The 16,751-nt window shown below is 32.1% G+C and overlaps 1 non-coding gene across 1 annotated transcript; it reads right to left on the bottom strand.

Moving 5' to 3' along the window:
* Positions 1 to 5,822: 5,822 nt before the first annotated feature.
* Positions 5,823 to 5,929, bottom strand: LOC114578990. Its single transcript, XR_003699878.1, has one exon. It is a non-coding gene; the product is annotated as a small nucleolar RNA R71 (small nucleolar RNA).
* Positions 5,930 to 16,751: the final 10,822 nt, after the last annotated feature.

Genomic DNA, 16,751 nt, shown 5'->3' with positions numbered 1-16,751 from the left:
AATGCCTGGTATTATGTAGGAAGGTCGTCAGAGTGTAGAGAATGATGTTATGAGGATCGATAGGAGTGCTGGAGGCTATAATGGAATCCAATTTGAATTTGACGACAAGGAGATATTGGGTCATGGAATGATCTTTCATAGAAAGATGATGAAGTTCATTCTTGAGCTGGATTGTTCCTGAGTGAATGGAGGATTGCAGTAAGCAAGCAATGGTCTCAAAGATGTCAAGACAATGGTCTAAGTTAAGAATATAGGGAAGAAGGCTTGGTGAGATAACAAATTATAAGGATGTGGCAAGGTTTTGGTCTAGAAGTACCAAGGTATGATACTATAGAGTAGTGACAATAGTGAATGGGTTTTGTGGCGAACAGTTGAAAGTGTCATGCAAGAAGCATTCAAATCCATTAGATTGAAATAGCTTATGGACTTGCGAATGCATGATTGGGTAGTGTTAGATGTTAAGATGTTGACAATGAAGCTTTTTGATGTTTCCCATCATGAATTTTAGTAGGGGGTATTGGGTGGTGTTACAACGTTAAATCAAAACTAGCATCAGTGTTAGATATAGGCGCATAAGATGTTGATGAGACGTCCATGGTTCGAGAAGAGAGTAATGATAATTTTCAGTAACAAACACAGAATAGAGTTACAAGAGTTCTGTGCTATGATACCATTAAGGCCTGTACTAGCTAAAGTTGAGAAGAAAAAGTAAAAGCAAACAAATGTAATGTAGGTAAAGTTCATATTGTTTTGTAACTGATTTGCAACTTTGCCTTGCTCTACCTTTTTGGTAGCATGTTTCACTTGAGCTGCACCATGTGCATTGTATTAACAAGAAAATCATAAATGTAACTGAAACCCTCCCCTGAAATGGCAGTAAGATGATAAAATCTGGAAAATATAATTTGCTCAAAATAAAAGACCTCTCTTACCATTCAATTATATAAATCTAAAAATAAAAAAGGCTTTTATTTTAATTTTATAAGACATCAATCAGCATGCAAACTAAAAGAATAATTATTAAAATATTTTAAAATGCATTGCAAATTATTAGCTCATGTCTTATTAAATATTTCTAGTTGTTGATTTCTTTGTTCTTTTTATAAGGAATATTCGATATATTTTTTCCAGAAAAGAATTATTTATTTCAAACCTCAATCTAATACAGTCATAATGGATAAGTTCGGAATCCGATACTTCTCCAAAAATTATTTATAAAAAAAAAAAAAAAGTTCAGACTCCGTGCATTACTCATTTAATGGACTGCCGATACAGTACTATTGAAGAATTTTAATGTCCGAAAGTCTTAGAGCTTGACACTGTACCCTACAAATCAATAATTGAAATAAGAATAGATATTCTTATCAAACGGCATGTGCCATGTGAGGAAGATGTAGCGCTGGAATCTGTAGTTAATTTGGCCTCATCAATAATTAAAACAGTGCAGGGTCAGGGGGACATGCCGCCCCCCCCCCCCACATGTGCTTTAGTTAAATGTAATATTTTTGATTTTTTTTAATTTACATATTATGTATGTTATATTACATTGCCTTAATCAGATAACCTTATTTTAGTTGTTATTAATTCAGAAACGACTCTTTATAAATGATATTAATAGAAAGTTTTTTTTTAACTATAAATATATATTTTAATTCAATATATTTTATTACATTAAATAAGCATGTTTGAATGAGAAATCATTTTTTTATTAAACTAAAATATTAAATGTTCAAAATAATATTTATTTTGTTTTATAAAAATGACAATGGAAATGCAATTTTCAAAATGACCAAGCCAAGGGCTATTTGGTTTGCTTAAAGAGGAATGCAAAGTATTTTAAATGAAAAGGATTTTAAAATTTTGGTGTTTGATTTGATAAAAAGGAATGTAATGTAAAATTATAGTCAATTATTTTTTAACTCCCTAGTTCATTTTGGTTGTTTTGTAAACATGCCAATAATCAAGGAGACGTGAAAAGCAAAAGAAAATTTTAGTTTGGTTCGCATCAACCTCCAAAAGTAGTTGTGGAAGGAAGTCCATGGACTCGAACAATCTCTTTAAAAAATAACCTTGCTGCATTGAAGTACCATTATATTTTGAGCATAGTAAGAAATTGGTCATTTTAAAGAACCTATCAACTACTACAAAAATATTGTTATGACCTTGGGGAATCCTAGGTAAACTAAAGAAAAAATCCACATAATGGTCTTCCTAAGGTCTAATGGAACAAGGCACATTATCTTCCTAATTTTGCCTTTGTAGTCTTAGTTTTTCTACAAGTAAATAATTAAGTTATAACTCTCCCAACATCTCTATTCAGAGAAGGCCAATAAAATCATCATTTGGGGAGATGTATAGTTTTCATCTAATTAAATTGATTAGCAGCACCTCCCGAACATAACTCTGTGATGAGAAAAGTCCCCAATGATGTTCTAGGGATGCATGATTTTCCTCCCTTACACAATTAACCATAAATTCTGAAATAGTCTCTAGTTAAACTATTAACATGGATTCATTCTTATCATGTTCTAAATAAATCAAAAGAAAGACATAAAAGACTTAATAAATATTTTTTTTATGTTTCTTATTCAGGAATTTGAGATTCTATATATGAGATAACAAAAGTAACCGAAGAAAGTGCTTACGTGGGTTTGTTTTCAATGCCAGGTTTATGGTTTAGAACAAAGGTAAAATCTTAAAGTATTCATCCTATTTGGCATGTTTACAACTTTACTTTCTTTGGGTGTTAATAAATTTTAGAGCATGATTGTCAATGTTGAGAAAAGCTCCATAGTAGAAGGTAGAGTCTATAGTGTCTAAGGGTTTGAACAATTGCATAAAATTCTCTATCATAGGTTGAGTATTGTTGTTTAACAACTTTCAATTTTTACTATAAAGGTTATTGGGTGATTTTCTTTACAAAGAATAGCACATATACCAACACAAAAGCATCACAAGTGAACTCAAATGTCTTAGCGAAACATGAAAGTTTAAAAAAAGGTGACACTTTCATTTGCTTCATGTCTTTTTGAGCATTTGTAGTCCAGTTGTCTTTCTTCAAGATGTTAGTGATAGTAGCTACCATAATATTAAAGTTTCTAATAAACAAGGTAGCTAATCCATGAAAGCTATGAACATCAATGAAACTCTTTGATATAATATAACTTGGGATAAGTTCATCTTGGCATGGTTAGCTATCAAGCAATCTGTTGACACTATAAACCCGTGAAAAGTGACTTTGGGAAAATATAAGGAATATTTTTTTTTAAAATTGACATAGAGTTCAACTTTTGTTAACTTGAGTAGGACTAATGTCAAGTGTCATATGTTATCTTTCACATTAAAATAAAAATCAAAATTTCATTAAAGCTGACAAAAACAAATTTCCCTATGAATGGTTTTAGAATTGTGTTCATAAGACAAATCATTAGAGGTTTTTAAAGAAGTATTCCATTAATCTTCTGACCTAATTCAAATATAATGATGTCCAATTTTTAGATATATCTTTATGAAAAGGTATCATTTCCAACAAGATCTAGCAAATTTTCTAATTTAGGAATGGGGAATTTATACTTAATTATAATTTTATTGCTAGCTCTGCTATCAATGCAAATTTATCATGTTCGATCAGTATAAGGTACTAGTAGGTTTGGAATTGCACAAGGACTAAGGCTCACCTGGATAAAGATTTTTCCAAGTAGTTCATCTACTTATCTTTTAAGTTCAATATGCACTATGGACTTCATCCTAAAATGGGGAACATTAGGTAGTTGTGAATGATGAATAAAGTATATTGCACATAGTATATCACTCTAAGATGGTAGACAACTAACAAGAGAAAAATTATATAGTCCAAAATGTATATAATTTTGTAAAAAAATTATGTAATTCTATCTTTTTTTATGTATGAAATAAGTTAATATTCTCAAATTGAAAGAAGCTATAAGGCCATAGATAGAGTACTATAGTTCAACGCTTTGATGACAAAGGACTAGATCTCATCCATGAGCTTAATGTCGAGGTGCTACACAGGGAGCACTGCAGTAAAAATTTGTCATAGTGCCATGATGAAAGATAGTTAAAGATGATTGAACCAATGAATTTATATGATGAATGATTAACCAACTTGTCAATTTTGCAATGATACAATGCTACCTAGTTAGCACTATGATGCCAATACAATTATTTGTGAAAGTTATAAATAAGAAGCGTATTTCATAAGAAGTAGTAATTATTATTGAGAGTGTGAGTGTATCGGCTACTAGAGGGGGGGTTGGCCATTTATTCATGTGTATTAGTCTAGTAATAGTCTAGATAGAGAAGGGAAGAGTGCAAGCAATTTGCAATTCAGTTGTATAGGATTTTCTAGAGATTTTTATCCTTATCTCTTGTAGTTTTATCATCTATATTGCAATAAAGCATGTTTTGTTTTGTTAAATTTCATGTCTGACTAAAAACTTCTCCTTAGGCTTATGGTACTTTAGGAACCATGTTCTAATTTATTTAGATTTATAATTACATAAATTATTCAATATTATTTTGAAACCTCCATGCTTAATTTATTTTATTTAGAGACCTTGTATGAACTTAAATTATAGTGTAATTTACTGCCTTCATAGAGGAGTAAAAGAATAATTAGGAGATTTAACAAATAACTTTTTCATGCATACACATATGGTGGTAAGGATTTTGGGATCTTATGGATATATTAAAATTATAGTTGGGAGAAATCTTAGTAAAACATTCTAATGAACTCAATAAAGATGAAGAATTATTATGCTCTAATTCATAACAACTTTAGGAAAATCTACTAATGCAAACTTGAGTTCTTAAATATCATATGTATAAAGAATATTAAATATAAATTTAATTCTTGAATGTGAAGCTGTTAATTTTCAATTGTGCACCCTTTTTTGTTTGATCGATAAGATAAAGTGAGTGGATCATCTAGGCAGCACTAGAGTTACCTACAGGTAAATCAAATTGTCATGGGAATATACTTAAATCATCACTTTATTATTTGACATGATAAGTATACATGCATAGAATAATATTAGCATCACAATATAGCAAACAATATAAATCTAGAACTCACTAAATACTCTATCAACTATTTATGTTGTAGCAATAGATTATAGTTATTAATCCTATATTGCACTTCATATTGATGGATGGATTCTTGATTTAATTTTATCATTATGTTTACTTAACTTATTCTACGCTTCCATTATTGTTTATTTCTGCAAAAATTTAGTATTGTTGTATTTTAATTATTTAACTATATAATGCTTTTAATTGTTTAAATTATGAGTATTATTATTACCTGCATAATATGAACTTACTAGGTGATCAGAAAATTTGTTTGATTCTAAAATAGAAAGAACTCTTAAAAAAATAGAAACTTTAATAGATCCCAAGAGGAATTAAGAATGCCTAACCATATTCAGAAGAATGATAAACCTAGACCACTTAGAGAATATACTAATCCTACAGCTAAGGGTATTAACCAAAGCATTAATAGACCAAATATTTAGGCTTGTAACTTTGAGCCAAAACCTGCTATAATCCAAATCATATAAAATTCTCAGTTTGGGGGAATCCCGATATAAGATTTTAAATTGCATATAGCAAGTTTGTTGGAGATATGTTTTTTATTCAAATATATCAGTCTCTTATGAAGCTATTAGACTTAGATTGGTTTCATTCTCATTAAGGAACAAAGTTAAGATGTTGTTAAATTCTTTACTCCCAAGCTCAATCATCACCTGGAATTACTTAACTCTTAAATTTCTATCTATGTATTTTTCCTCATCTAAAACTACAGACTTATGAATGATGTTTCCTCATCCTCCCTATTAGATGGAGAATTAATTTATGAAATATGGGAGAGATTCAAAGAATGGATTAGAAAGTGTCCCCACCATGCATTACCCTATTGGCTTGCCATTTAGATGTTCTATAATTGTCTTGTAGGTTCTCTTAGATCTATTATAGATGTAGCTACTAGAGGTTTTGCTATTTTCAAACTTTTCGATGAAGAATATTATTTGATTTAATAAATGGTAATCAATAAGTTTTAATGGTCATTTGAGAGAGCGAATACTAGGAAAGTGGTTAATATGTACGAATATGAAGATTTATTAATTTTAACTACACAAGTAGCTACTATATCTAAAACGTTGTGTAACATTAGAGTTAGTAAATCCCAAAACACACATTTCCCAATAGAAGAAAGTTTTATGGATTATCTAAGGACCAAAATGCATTAGTAGTTGAATCATTAAGTGCCATCAACAATAGACAAAATTACTCATCCTTTAATACTTATCACCCAGGTTGGAAAAATCACCCTTACAAAATCAACCCAACAATTAATAATTCCTAATATAGTAATTTCTTGAACCACATAAGTAGTTGACTACTTATAAAGAATTAATTGTTTGGAGGATTAATGTGAATAAATAAAGATTAATTTTAAATCATATAATAATTAAATAATTAGGAAATTATGGGACCTTTAATAAACCTTAGAATAAAATTTGAGGCAATAGACATGTATTAAAAATTTATATAAAATATTTAGTAAATAAAAAGGTTAAACTAAAAATTGAACAAGTAAGTACTAAACAATCAATTTGGTATCTGCAATGTCTAGCTCCACTTAAATAAAAGAAAAAATTAAAGCAATAGATAAGTATTCAAATCATTATAAGGCACTCAGCCAATTTGAAAGAAAATAAGAGGAAAAAAAAAAGTAATATACAAGATTATCAAAAATTGGTACTTGAAATGCCTTGCCCAACTTATACACTTCTAAGAGCAATTATTAAAATCATAATACTTAAATAAACCTTAGAGATTGATTAATGAATTAAATAATTTTGTAAATTCCATTAAATTAAAAAAGTCATTAACCCTAAGAAAGTTTATTAAATCTATCACATACACATAGGAATTTAACATTAAAGAAATATTTACTAAAACTATTGAATGAATGGTTGTTATAAATTATTTTATTGGAAAATTTTACAACATATGTTTTGAATAAATACTTGTATTATTTGTTTTATAATTTCCAAATATCAATTTCTAGTAAAAGAAAATTTGATTTAAGTGCAAAATCAATTACTTGAGTACAAGTAATATCTTAAATATTAGGGAAATTTAATAAGAGAAAATTTATATAATCCAAAATTTATTTCTTTTTAAGAAATATCCATTTAATTCTATCATTTTATGTAGGAAATAAGCCAATGTTCTCATATTGGAGTAGCACTAAGTGCCACAGATAGAGTGTCGTAGCACTATAGTTACTTAAGGATCAAGTGGTACTAGTTTGGCACTGTGGTGGTAGAATACTTTATTTCATAGAGCTTAACATCGGGGCACTATATAGGGAGTGTTCCAATGTTAGAATTGGGACTGCAAGGTCAAATCAATAATGGACCATTATGGAAGATAAGTTATATTCACTTAAATCGGTGAACCAATTAGATGAATGGTGAAATGACACATCAATTCAATAGAACCATAATGCTAACTAGTTAGCACCTTAGTGCCAGTTTAGTTATTTATGAAGACTATAATTATAAAAAAAAATTCCCATTTAGTACTAGTTATTATTATTGAGAGTGTGAGTGTATGAGGCTATAGAGGGGGTTAGCCATATGTTTATATTGTGTTAGTCAAATAAGAGTCTAGAGAATCATATGTAAGGGATTAACTGGTGATGTATGTCCTTGATTATATCCTATATTTTTATTTTCTAAATTTTAATAAAGCTTTTTTTGATTGTTAAAATTTAATATCTAGCTAAAATATTTTCTCTAGGCTTGTGATACATTTGGAACCATGTCCTGCTTTAGTTAATTTTGGAATTACATGAATTATTCATTATTATTTTTAAATCCTTCATGCTTAATTTAGTTTATGTAGAGGCCTTGATTTAGAATGTAACTATGCCATACATATGCATATGATTATTAGGGTTATGAGATCATAAGGAGCTATTAAAATTGTATATGAAATAAATCTTAGCTAAACATTCCAATGAATTCGATAGAGATGATGATAATGATGCTCTAATTCACAACACTAGGAAAATCTATTTTTACAAACGTGTGTTTTTAAATATTGTATATTCAAAGTACTTTACATAAAGAAACTGCCTCTTGAATCTATAATTGTTAATTATTAATTACATAACCTTTTTATTCGACCAATAAGATAAATTAAAAAGTTCCTATATGAAGTACTAGAGTATAAATTTACATATGGACAACTTATATCCCCATGGGAATGATACTCGACTCATCACTTTTTAACTTGACACGACACCTATACTTGCATAGAACATGATTTATATCATATTATAAGAAGCAATAGAAGTATAAAACTTAGTAATATCTTATCAACCATAAGGTAGGTTCTCAAGACAAAAATCCTGAAATTTAGATAACATGGGATCTAATACAGTAGGTTTATGATACGTAGAAGGTTCTTATACTAATTCCCTCACTTAAAGAAAATAATACATTGTAGGTTTAGAAAAAAATTTCAACCTAATCCTATCTTTGTCATTTTAATATTCATAGGTAAAAGTGTAGGAGTATGACTCAATAATGCTAAGTCAAAGGTGCTCTACCTAATAGTAGGAAATGAAATTACTATAAGTTGAGGTTAAAGTTTACAATTAAGCTTATATGGAAGTGTGGAAAAACTCTTATGTTCATTATTTGTAGGTATTTTATCTACTTAATCACTTAAAGGGGTAAGAAATATCCTATGGGGAATTATAATAGGTCTCTTTTAAGTGGGTCTGACTAAAAATAGTTTTATGGTATTATTATTGAATTTAAAAACATATATTTTATCTCTACGGTAATGAATGAACTTTAGATCATAAAGCTAATGACTCCTTAATAATATATGAGTGATTTACATATGGAGGACATCATACCAAATATGATCAACATAGCTTTCAATTTTGATAAGCATTAAACACTTTACTATGGTAGGTAAAGATGTATGGTTTACTGAACTCACATGAAAAATTTCAAGGTGGCGTTAAATTTTAAGGCTTGCTCTAGTCCCCCTTCCCCCCCCTTCCATCTATAATAATTTTGCAGCTCTTCTCCTTGCACATGATATACATGGCAAAATATTTTATCCTTCTACAATCTTCTTTATCTCTAGATATGGAAAAACATCTCATCATAACTATAGGGTCTCACACATAATGAACTTCCTCATCATATTGAGGAGTATCATCCTGAATATCCTCAACCTCATCATCCACACTCTCTTCCTCTAATTGTTCTTTAGCCTCAACTAAGAACATGATCTTTGTCAGGTACTAATGCTTCATATGGCCTTTCTTGTGACACTTGAATTATATGCTTAGTCATAGAAGATGATTTTGCTTTACTCTTAATAGGTTGAGCAAAAGATGAATAGGGTATAGGTCCTAGAAGAAAACATTTGGGTAGAGTATGATCATGATAAAAGGATTGAATTTTGACATCAATTTCTAAATAAAGAAGATACCTTATTTTGCTCCTATAGATATAAAACATAATTAAAAGTATCATTTAGGGTTTGATTGTCTTATAACTCAACTTCATATCAGATACCAATCCAAATAGAAATAAAAAAATTATTTGCTGAGAACCACTATTGATATGTACAAATGGTCTTAGTAATCAAATTCTCAAATATGTTTATATATTTGAGTTATACAGAGTTCCCTTTTTCTAGAGAGATAAGTTCCCATTTTCTAGAGAGAGAAAACCTTGTTTTTCAAATTTTTTTTTTATTTTTTGTTTTTCCAGTGGGAAGTCTATTATGGCGGCTGAAGGTCGATGTTCATCACCAGACACAAGTTTGATGGTGCCTCCGCAAGGTGGTTCTCGTTGCATTAATGGAATCTTGGTTATCGTTCAAATGGTGGTTGATCTTGTATGATTGATGGAGCTGTGAGGAAGATGGAAGGTCTACTCATAATCAGAGATAATGTTCATCGTGGTTTAAACACTATGAATATTGTATAAGGGAAAGGAAAAGAGGTGGTTCATGAGGTATTCAATTTGCCTCTTTTTATAATTAAAGAAAATTTAAAATCTGGCATCCCTTTTATCTCCCAAGGATTTGAAAGCATCTTTTTTAGGCATGAAGATTTTTGTTAATAGATTTGGTAATTCAAACTCCATTTATGAATGGATTTGAATCCAGATCTTAATCAATTTAACAATGTGTTTAATTTGAATGTTGTGAATGATATGAATAAACCTAATGTGGAGAAATTGGTAGTGGAGGATTCAAATGGGTTTAGAGAACCTGCTTCTAATCAGATTATTAATGATGTTCCTATTAATCCTTGGTCTAAGTGTCCTTTCATAAGAATTAATTGTGAGGCAAATAAAACTTTTTATACGGAAGAAGGTGCTGTGAGATTAAAAAATCATAATCAAATGGAAAATGTTGATAAATTATGGTTTGTTGTGGTTGTTAAGGTATTTGGCTTAGAATTACCTTATCATATTGTGGCCACTAAATTAAGGAGAAAATGGGTGAATTTGGGCTGGTTTCATCTTATTATTCTTGCAAAATGATAGGTGTTTTGGTCATTCTGAACCGCTGAAGCAATGAAGTTGGTGCTTTCAGATGGTCCCTGGTTTGTAAATGGTCTCATTATTGGGTTGGACAAGTGGTCTCCCAAATTTTCTCCTACCTCATTAAAAAGCTTATCATCTCCCATTTGGATAAGAATGACTCAACTTCCCTTGCATTGTTGGGATGAATAAAATATTGCTATTGCTAGAATAGATTCAAAAGCTGGAAAACCAATCATGTTAGACAGAAATATGTTTTTGTGGGGAAGACGTGAATTTACTAGAGTTTGTGTGAGAGTCTTTTTGGAGGATAAACTCCCATTAGGAGTGTGGGTTGAAGGAATGTATGGTCATTTCTTCCAAAAAGTAGAATATGAGAAGAACTCTACTTTTTGTTGTGACTGTGGTAGAATTTGTCATTTCAGAAAAGATTATCTTGATAAACTATGTCATGCTAGAGATCAATAGGCTATGGTTAATAATCCAGAACATGAAAAGTCAGATGGTGTTTTTAACAAGGATGATAATGAAAGTTCGTTAGGGATGTTAAGCCCTTATAAACTAGTCCTGAGGCTAACCAAGAGGGAGGGTGAATTGGTATTTTAAAAGCTTTTTCAAAACAAATATAATTACATCCAAAACCAAGATTCACCACAAAAATAATGAATGCGGAAATTAAATGCGGAAGTAAAAACAAAGAAAGAACACATCGAATTTATAGTTTTTCGATCAAACCTTGGCCTACATCCACTCCTCGGAGGCACCCTCCGAGTATTGCACTAACTTAATATCTCTCCTTTATCCCCCACAGCTAGGCGGAGAAGCCCTTGTAAAAACCCCTTTCCACCAACCCCGGTGCGGTAGAGAACTAACTCCTTTTTCTTCCTCCTAAAGCGGGCAGAGAACCCAACTCCTTTTGCTTCCTCCTGAAGCAGGCAGAGAACCTCAATCAATTGTTGAAGAAGACCTCCTTGGAACCTCCAAGGATGAGGAACGATGATCGAAGAAGATGCCTTGGAACCTTGCTTGGAGCAACCCCTGTGAAACCCCTCATAAGCTCCCCCTCACAAGTTCCTCCCTCTCTCTCCCTCTCCTATAGGCTCTCCCAGGTTAAGACAGCAATAAAAGATCACCTCTAAGGTAGAACAAGATATATTAAATAGAAGAGCTTTGGAATAGCTCTTATTTTATACAAACCTACTTTATCGTCCAAGCTGATAAGGGTATCGGCCTGACCGATCAGCATAAATTTTGCTCAATCAGCCCGGTCAGTTTGGGATGACTAGATAATTTCTGGTCATATCGTCCAGGCCGATAGGATATCATCCTGGATGATTAGTTCAAATCCGAGAAAAATCATCTTGAACATCTCCATAAATAGAAGCTGGCAGATGTCAATCATCCACAACATCATCCCGACCGATCCTACGATTAGCCTGGCCGATGTGATCATACAATTAGCCTTAATTGCTTTCGTTAATCACCTGATCAATTTAGGCATAATTTTGCTGCATCATCCAGGCCAATGTCCTAGACGATGTCCAAAAATAACTAATGCCTAAATAGATCTGGTGGCTAATTCTTTCTGATTTAAGCCTATCATCCAGGCCGATCGGCTTAATGACGACTACCTTAACCTGATTATGATTTATGTTTTTGAACTGATCATCCAGGCCGATATAAATATCATCTCGAATGATGTTACCGAAAACATTAAACTCTAAGAAATAGTCAGAAATTCTCCCAAGGTATGTGTAGCAAGGTTACTTAGCGTTAGGAGCCACACCTTTTATAATAGACTCAAGAAAGGGAAAAGTGTATAAAGTGACTCGTACCTAGCCTACCTAATATTGAGCTGGTTCCAATTACCGTCTGATCTTGTGGACCTGAAATGCTAGTAAGTAAGGAAGTCATAGAGAAACAAGAGTATTTGCTATCATCAAAATCATAATCCATGAAAAGAGATTCGCAATAGATAATTCTTGTGGTCCATGGGTGAAAGTGAATTACGGTAAAAAGAAGATAGCTCCTAAGTCTTCTTTCCTTGAGCAAAAGGCAATCAGAATGAAGGAGGTGAGGAAATGGTCTGAAAAGGTTGTGGTGAAGAAAGATATTATTAAGCCAGGTGATCTTGAAGCTACTTCCTTTTTAATAATTGATTTGAAGTAGAACATTGGTCTGTCAAAGGTTATAATTCAGAATGAGGGGGTTGTTGCTGATCTGGAGGAAGGTGAGGTTGTTAATAGATATATATTTTCTATTGATTCAGTAGAAGGTGTGAATTATGATGCTATCTCTGAGGTCATTCCCATTGCTTTAAATAAGTTTGATGCCTTAAATAAGTATGATAATGAACTTATTACTGGCGAAGATCAGGAAGAAAAGAGTTTGGAGTTAGCCTGTGAGGCTAAGTTTTTCGGAATGCTTGTGGAAAGTTCTATTGGTAATGAATGAAAGTTTGTTAGGGATGTTAGGCCCTATGAACCGGCCTAAATCTAATTAAAAGAGAGAGGTGAATAGGTATTTTAAAACAAACACAATCTTAAAACCAAAACCAAAATTCACCACAATGAAATCAACGATGCGGAAAAATTAAATGCGGAAGTAATAAAGGAAAGAACACACCAGATTTATAGTGGTTCAGTCAAACCTTGACCTAAGTCCACTCCTTGGAGGCATCCTCCAAGTATTACACTAAACTAAGTGTCTCTCCTTTAGCCCCCACAGTAAGGTGGAGAAGCCCTTACAAAATCACTTCCACCTTCCCCGGTGCGGCGGAGTCGTAGGGTCCTTTGACACCAAAAAGATCTTCTTCTTTTGTGAACTTCCCTCAAGATGAGCCATGAATCCAACTGTATTAAGGTGCAAGCCTGCTGGAGCAACCGTGTGGAATCCCCCTCCACACTCCCTTAAGTTCCCCCTCACAGGATCTTCTCCCTCTCTCAGACTTCACCCGTTCTTTGCTCCCTTTCAAGCTCTCTCTTCAAGTTTCCCCCAAAAGAACGAAGCTATAATGGCTGCCAAAGATACTTACCAAGTGTCATGTCATAGCTTAAATAGAAGATCTCAAAACAAGCTCATTAATGCAAGTTGCTGACTTTATTGTCTAGGATGCTACTAATATCATCCAGTACGATCAGTGCAAAGTAAGCCCAATCAGCCAGGATGATTTGAGACAATCAGAAGAAATTTATTCATATCATCCTAGACGATCAATACAAATCATGGAATATCATCCTGAACATCATGAAAAAGAGTTGTCCGATGTCCAATCATCCAGCGTATCGTCCCGGACGATCCTGAGATCATCCAGGATGATTTGATCATCCAATCAAGTCATAATTGATTTCCTTAAATGATATATTAATTTTGGAAAAAATTGTCCTGGATCGTCCTGGATGATATTTTATAGTCCTGGACGATCCCTTGGACGATGTCCAAAAATAAGTAATTCTTAAATAGATCTCGCGGCAGATTCTTTCTATTTTGAGCCTATAATCCTAGCCAATACAAAATCATCCAGGATGATGTTTTTTGCATAATAACGGCTGCTTTAATAAGGATGCCCTAATTAGGATTTCTTCTTTTGAAACAATCGTCATAAAATCATCCCGGATGATGTTACCAAAAACAGTAAACTCTAGGGAACAGTAAGAAATCTTCCAAGTTACAAAGTATCAGGAGCCGCACCAAATACAATAGACTCAAAAAAGGAAAAAATGTACAAACTGACTCAAACATAGTCAACCCAATCTTGAGCTGGTTCCAAATTGCAGTCTGATCGTGTAGACCTGAAATGTCAGAAGATAAAGCAGTCATAGAGAAATAAAAGTATTTGCTATCATCAAAATCATCATCCATGAAAATAGATCTGTAACAATTTCCCCCTTTTTAATGATGGAAAACATTATGATTTGAATTTACAAATAGGAAACATTTTCTCCTAAACTCCCCTCACTAGAATAAAACTTTTAAAAAATAGGGGAGATAAAAAATTTTTGTTTTTAATTTTTTTGAAAGAGAAAAAATATACAAATACAACAACAACAACACGTTCTTCCCCTTTGATATTATCAAAAAGAGAATGGACACAAACAATAAGAACAAAATGATTAAAAAATAAAAATAGTGGATCTAGTGAACAGAACAAATATTCTTAAAATGAGAAAGTTACATCTTGATTTTATTCAAAAACTTAGTGAGGAATGGATTGACAACGCATAATCCAGAAAAAGTAAGAAATTTATAAATTGTTAATCCAAGCTCAAGTTCTTTTAAAGGCTCAAAAAAACTTTTTAATCCAATATCCAAATCAAGGAATAAACGGGAAAAAGAAACATTAATTTTTCAAAATTCCTTTCATAAAACATATTTTATAGAAGATCAATGCACGAATTGCTGAATCAGGAACCAAGATTTTCAAGCACAAGTTTCAAACATATCAAGGATTCTCTTAGTCTTTTAGTAGTATAAGAAAAAATAAGCATATTTTTTGTGGGTTCATTTTATGCCCTTTATCACTTGAATGGCTCTTTGAGAATCTTTTGATTTTTAATACACTTTGTGTGTGATTTTGTTTCAATTTGGCGTCATTGCACATCTTTTGGTTTGACATCATTGGCCACTTTTTTATTTATTTTCAAAAAATATGTTTTCTTTCTTATATTTTCAAAACTAAAGTAAACCAAAATTATTGACAACATGAACAACTTGATTAAGAAAATTTTAAGGTGGATTCAACAATCTTGCAAAAGATTCTTATGCGATAGAAAAATATAGGGAGATGAAAAAAATCAGTTTCAAAATCCAATTTAAAATATGATGAAGATTTTGAATCAAAAGTAAAATAACCTCTTTAAGAAGAGAGAAAGAGAAACAAAAATCATGTGTTCCCTTCCTTTGACTGTTTTTAGAGAAATCAACCACAACTTTCAAGAAAAATACAGGAGGTAGATTTTTTATTTTTTAGAAAATTGATCGTGTGTGTTGATCAGAGAGAAATCCAAAAAAAATTTAATGAAAAAAGAAAAGAACTATGATTGCTTGATTTCACTAGTGCCTTCATATATGGTGTGTAGTTTATCCCAAATTTCCTTACCAGTAGTGCACGTGGATACTAACATAAAATATTCAAAATTTAAAGCACAGAAAAAGTAATTTAAAGATTTTGCATTCAATTGAGCATCGATTCATTCATCTATTCCATTAACTAAAAGGAATGTCAGTTTTAATTCCATGTAAAATACGTGACGGTAATGAATAACGAGTTAAAATCATATGCCACATGCGAAAATCAATTGATTGCAAAAAAATAGACATGCAAATTTTTCAAAAATCAAATGTAATACTTTCAAACAAAGGTGGTCTGGTGATTGAATAACCTTCCGCAATATTATGATTTAAAAAATTAGCCATGGATCAAAAATTCAAAAGCTTTCAAAAACTTATTTTTTATGAATCCCGCTCTAATACCACTTGAAAGTTCGTTAGGGATGTTAGGCCATATGAACTGGCCCAAAGCTAATTAAAAGAGAGAGGTGAATCATTATTTTAAAACAAACACAATCTTAAAACCAAAACCAAAATTAACCACAATGAAATCAACGATGCGGAAAATTAAATGCGGAAGTAATAAAGGAAATAACACACCAGATTTATAGTGGTTCGGTAAAACCTTGACCTACGTCCACTCCTCGGAGGAACCCTCTAAGTATTGTACTAAACTAAGTGTCTCTCCTTTAGCCCCCACAGCAAGGCGAAATAGCCCTTACAAAATCACTTCCATCATCCCCGGTGCGGTGGAGTCACCAGATCCTTTGATACCAAAGAGATCTTCTTCTTCTGTTAACTTCCCTCAAGACGAGCCTTGAATCCGACGGTATTTAGGTGCAAGCCTGCTAGAGCAACTGTGTGGAATCCCCCTCCACACTCCCTTGAGTCCCCCCTCACAGGATCTTCTCCCTCTCTCAGACTTCACATGTTCCTCACTCCCTTTCAAGCTCTCTCTTCAAGTTTACCACAAAAGAACGAAGCTACAATGGTTGCCAAAGACACTAACCAAGTGTCATGTCATAGCTTAAATAGAAGATCTTAAAATAAGCTCATTAATGAAAGTTGTCGACTTTATCGTCCAGGACGATA

The sequence above is a fragment of the Dendrobium catenatum genome, unplaced genomic scaffold (assembly GCF_001605985.2).
Source record: "Dendrobium catenatum unplaced genomic scaffold, ASM160598v2 original_scaffold_244749, whole genome shotgun sequence".
Classification (NCBI taxonomy): Eukaryota; Viridiplantae; Streptophyta; class Magnoliopsida; order Asparagales; family Orchidaceae; genus Dendrobium; species Dendrobium catenatum.
Note: the sequence above shows the minus strand (reverse complement) of the source record. Positions and strands in the feature narration are given on the sequence as shown.